Below are 6,027 nucleotides of genomic sequence, written 5' to 3'. Positions count from 1 at the left end.
ACTTCAAATAAATAAACCTCAAATATGCTAAACTTGCATCCCTCTTAAGTCTTGTATAGGCAGAAAATAAAACACAAATGCACTGTGGCAACGTCTTTCTGCTCTTCTTGAACTGTGGCATGTTTATCGTAAATGCAAGGAGATCATCAAAAGTCTCTGTAGACTCTTCAACCAGTGACAGTAATACGTTTTGAAAATGAGTGGGAATAATGTGTGCAGCAGGAGAGAGATTCCTGTTGGGCTGGATGTTCTAAAGGATTTTTCTTCTTCATTTTTTTATTGTCTGCCTTAGTTATTCTTTGGAGAAATGGTCAGCTCACCTGGCGCCTCAGTTGTAACGCAGCAGGAGTTGAAATTTCTAGACACATGAAGGTCCTCCAAGACACACACACACACACACACACGCACACACACACACACACACACACACACACACACATGCACACATACAGGACTGTGCTGATTATGAGACCCCACACTCTGAGCACACGGAAGACATTGAAAAATATCCGTACTATTAAGTTTCTGTCAGCGCAAAACACCTTTAAAGGGAGGTAGCTGCCGAATGATCTCAGCTGCAGATTAGAATTCCTTGAAAAGCTTGATTAAACTTAATTAACTGAGCTCCTTCAGAATGGAAGGCAGCAGGCACAGGTGTCTCCTGGACCGGGGCAGGGAAACACCACTCTTGAAGACTCATAGAAAAAAAGAGAGAAACGGTAATAGAAAACCTTTGCTGCATAGCAGATTGCAAATCACCCAGCTAATGTTTCACTCCGATATTAATGGGCCTTGACATGGATTTTAAACGAAAGAATAAAAAAGGAGGTATTAAAAAAAGGATTTCAAAAGAAACATATGGCATGAACAAAAAAAAAAAGTCAAAGTTGAATTCAAAGTCCACAGAAATGTGGAACAGTAATAGTTTAATGCACTGCTCCACAAATTCAGGGGTTTTTTTTCCCTCAGAACCTGTGTGTTTTTATTCTAACCTACTCTGAAGGTCATGTCTCTCTCTCTGTAAGAAGTCGATTTGTTTAAAAGCTGAGAAAAATGTGCAGTTTTTCCACGTAAATCACATACAAGCTTTTGTTTATTGCATTTTTTTTTACTTTCCTTTGTATTTTTTTGCTCTGTTGTTTCGTGGCAGAATAGTCGATCCCATACTCCACCCTCAGGGCACAGACGCAGGGCATCAGAGCAACCTTCAGAATCTGAGCACATTCGTTTTCTGAGGACGCGTGTGCCGTAAGTCAATACCGTTATTTATTAGTAAGTGTTTGCATATGCTTTCATATTGATTTCAGATACACGCAGGTCTGTCTTTTTCTCTGCGGCATAAGTGCAGCTCAAAATGTAAAACAAATGCAGAACAACGGCTGAAGAACCGGTGAATAACTCCAGCAGGTACAGAAACTGGGGAGTTGGTCTTTCATATTCCCTTGGCTGCTCTTTTCAGATAAAAAAAACACACACACACACACACACACACACACACACACACACACACACACACACACACACACACACACACACACACACACACACACACAAGGCCTTGACTGTCTTTTACAGACCAAAAAATATGTTTTAAATTTTTCGCAAATGAATTAAAGACCATGTTGTAGGCAGCTGGTAAAAAGGGAGTTAGGAAGTTATATTTCTGCATTGGCTGACACTCTTGCCTAGTGCGATTAACGTATCTTTCATGTCACTTATCACCTGTCTGGAAGGTTTTCTGCCCTCCTTAAACTCACATCTGCAGCCTGCAGGTCATGGGTACAGTTGCCTAACCGCTACTACAAATGGCTGCCTACTTGTGATACCACTCAGGGGCAGGAGTTCCCATCCACGGGGTGGAATACCTCTGGGGCCTGCTGTCAGTAAACATTACATCTTCAGTGCAACAGCAGTTGTAATCTGACCCTGGGACTGGCCTGTCCAGGAGCTGAATGGTGCTGAATCTGTATTTGGACTTGGCCGTCTGCCCTCACGGTTTCCTCGGATTATTCCTCGTGTGGCCCTGGAAAACACTGCCTTTGACTGTCCATTCCAATAGTGCCTGCAACATGTATGCTTTACACCAATTACTTATGTTTTCATGCACCGGATAAGAGTGGGGTGTTTCTGTGATATGTGTTTGAGGGTATTCATTGCTCATGCAGTTTTATCTATCAAGGTCTTGTCATTGTCCTGTTTAATCCAGCTTTGGGTGTTGCTAATTATTTGTTGCTTGTCCTTGTCTTGTTTCAGCAAATGATCATCAAAGGACTGTGCTGTGGCTTTGTTGTTGCTCTAACATGTTTTGTGCACTCCGACTTTATGCAAGTGTTCCATAAATGTATTCTCATTCATAAAAACACACAAGAACGAAAACAGCGCAACCTTTAAGTGCACCCCATTACCGCTGTTAAACAGAGAAACATCCCAGAATCAACAACAAGCATCTCCCCCTCCAGAGGTAATTGCGGCTTAGTAGAGCTGCTGCCTGTCTGATTTTGACAGGGCTTGAAATAAAAGGAAGTGACCTTTCCAGCAGGGGGAAAAAAAAAATGCATGCAAGGAGCACATCAGTGTCCCCCTGCAAGTTTCCCCGTTGCCCACGGGGCGTAAATCGCTGCTTCTAATTGGTCCATATGGAACGGAACCAGCAGCAAACTGACACTAATGGCAGGACCTTACCCGACATGAGCGTGCACAGTTTGTGCCCCAAAGACGCGCAATGTCAGCCGACCCCTGCACCCGCCCCTGCTTGCCCTCAGAACTAGGGCTGCCGGGAGCTTTGTTCTGAGTCACCCGGCCTGGGCAGGCTCTCTCTCTCAGCTTCTCAACCTTTACTAGAGGACAGCGTCAGACCTCAGTGTTTCGAATGAAGCCGTTTGCCAAGAGAATCCTGTGTCTGTGCAGAAACCAATCCATACAGTTAGTCTCTGGCAAATAGATCTCTGTTGAAGTAGTCAAATACGATTGTTTGTCCCATTAAAGACCGTGCCTGATCAATGTGAGGTTCTTAGCTCAGATTTCCAAAGACCAAATAGGGCAATAACAATGATAAACCTGTAAATGTGTTCATTCTGTGAAGGCTGACATATTTAGGAAATAAAGGATAAAAATTTGGAAATACTTCAATAAGGGGCAAATTCAAATTCATTAAATATTAAGAATAATACTCAGGACCTGCACTGAGGCCAATCTCACCAGAAAGACCAGAAGCAAAGAGAACCATCTCATTACATATACCAATAACCCAGCGACCCATCTCACTACATATACCAGAAGTGAACGGTCTGAATAAAACTGCTAAAAATTAATGAGCATATAAACATTCATAACAAAAACACAGGTGCAGAATTCAGTAAGCACAACAATCCAGTGAATAGAAAAGCATGAAAAACACCTATCAGGGCATTATAAGGATCTATTCAGCCACCCCTTAAAAAAGCTGTTGATTTTAGTGGTGGAACAAAACACCCGCCTGGCCCTATTGAAGATGTTAATTTGCTGAAATTAGTTAGCGTGTCTGTTTACTTGCAGTAGATTTTAGAGAGATAGACGATACAACAGATATTGTTTTCCTGCAGTCGCCAGCTCCACAGCATTCAATGGGAGTCACTGCCACAGCAATAAGCACCCCGCAGAGAGAAAGCAAAACAAAAGAAATTTGAATTTTTAACCCAGTGTTTATTGTGAGCTTCTGGTTTTCAGCATTTGAAATAAAAAACAAACATTTAAGAAATTCCAGAAGCTACTGTATTTCTGATTTCATCACCGTGGAGTGTGGGGATTTGTGACTCAGGAAAAAGCTCCTACATGAGGGCTTTCAACAGAGCAAGCACTCAGGCCTTAAAAACACCGCTCTCTTTTTTGAAATATCCTAATTAAATACATTAGCAAATAAAAGATTGCCGTTGTTTACAGTTTCTGTCAAGTAAAAAAAGTTCAGTCCCAAAAAATGGGTGTCACATGAAACAATATTCTGCATTAATTAGGAGAAAAAAAATCTAGCATTTGCTAGATGCAGGCTGCAGTTAATTAAAGAGGACTGGTTTGAAATGTTTGGAGGGTCTAAGGCATGAAAATGTAGCCACGCATTTGTTCACTGAACTGCTCAACCAGAGCTCTCAGAATGAGCCATTTATAGGAAAATGACAATATAGTAACAGTGCAAGGCAACCACAAAACCAAAACCTCTTTTTATTGAGTCAATATTTTTGGAGCTGATTAACCTTAACCTCTGTGCTGGGTAAGTGAAAGGGTTTTTCCTTTTTGAAGAAGAAGAAGGGACACAAAAGATGAGGCTTTCCATCCAAATCCACCTCTTTTAAACTGCTACATAATTTAGAACTCATAAAAAACAGAATTCACAGACTTCATTGTTCACAATGTGTTTATCTCAGAGATTTGATTAATTCAAATTCAAATTCATACTCTAAAGTATTCTGGTACGATCAACATAGGCAGACATTTTCAGAATGTTTATTAGTTTCCATGAAGACGAATGCCCTCTAAAAGCAGGATCTTATTGTCATGCATAAATCATGCTTTTCGGGAGAGCTGAGCAAACAGCAGAACATGGTTTTTAAAACTCATCAGCAGAACACAAAGTTTGGCTGTCACAGTAAATCCTTTTAAGTGATTTCAGTGCCTGAACAGGTGCATGGTCTCCCAAGTTCATGCATAATACATGTAAGAAAAATCTACCCACCAAGTAAATGCAGCAATATCAGCGCTTACGCAAATCCTTCGTAAAAAGCCCTCTGTCTGTTGATTGCGTCAGTAGCAAAAAAAAAAAAGGCACAGTATTCAAAAACAGCGGACAGATTTCAGTTACATTTGGAATGTGTGACTATAATTACCAGGACCAAGGTTTGCTGCTGTTTTAGAGGGACAGATACACAAACAGTAGCTTCCGGGTCCTTTGTTTGTTCCAAACGTTGTTGGAAAGTGGTCACACAAACTGCCTGTCTCCCTCAGTGGAAACTTCTCTTTGTGCTTCCAGGTCTGTGAAATGCATGAATGCTTTGTGGCTGGCCAAAAGCCCGATTGCCTATGTATGGCTATGGACAGGCACTCAAAATCAATGCTGTGCGTGGTAATGAAACAGGTAAATTCCTCTCTGCTCCAAACTCACCCGAAGTCATATCCGCATAATAGGGTCGCTAAATCTTGCATGCATGACTTCCATGGTGATCAGAGGAGGCAAAGGTCACAGATGTTCAGGTGACATTTAGCGATCTATATGCATAGTGCAATGTGTTTTCTTTCTTTCTCTCTTTATTAATCTTCTCTGTTAATGTGACCGTAGAATACTGTAGAATGATTATGACAGGTCAAAGGGAAGGATGCTACCCAAAGCCAGGACACTGTGAAACATGCTTCACTTTCAAAGAGCAGTCCCAGATCGATATCAGCTCGCATAAAGGACCAGAGGACTCAAGTTTTTATAATATCTGCCTCTTGTGACACAATCAAGGAAATTACATATCAGTTTAAATTACTTATCAAGTCAAATGAAAGGTACCTATTTCAGAGTGTTCAGGTCGTGGGAACGGCCTATGGTTGTCTTATCACTGGCTGACTTATTAAACATCAGTTAGATATGTACGTCATGTTTCAAACAAAGGACATTAGTGCTGTTTGTTTATGGATTGTACCAACCAGGTTTCATTTTAAGAAAATGATCATATTGGAGAGAGAAAAAAAACAAAGCACAAAGCAGGCTTTAGCTTCAACGTCTTATCCATCAAGTGCTGAGAACATATTGATGACATCTTGGAAATTCTTGACTAGGGATTTGAATGTTTATTAATGGCATTTTCAAGGATCTAATATTACTCACACTGTAGAAGTGACGAACACTAACAGAAATAGAGGTTATCCTCACAGCTTATCCCTGTTGAGGAGGTCCTTGCCGTCACATTTGGTTAATTTTTGCCAAAGCATCCTTTCTCACTTGTGCACCTGACACACTACCCCCTAAAGGAACTTCTCATGTCTCAAACTGTCTCTTACTAAACTATAAAATTA

The sequence above is a fragment of the Megalops cyprinoides genome, chromosome 19 (genome assembly GCF_013368585.1).
Source record: "Megalops cyprinoides isolate fMegCyp1 chromosome 19, fMegCyp1.pri, whole genome shotgun sequence".
Taxonomy (NCBI): domain Eukaryota; kingdom Metazoa; phylum Chordata; class Actinopteri; order Elopiformes; family Megalopidae; genus Megalops; species Megalops cyprinoides.
The sequence above is the reverse complement of the archived record's forward strand: the minus strand, read 5'-3'. Positions refer to the sequence as shown.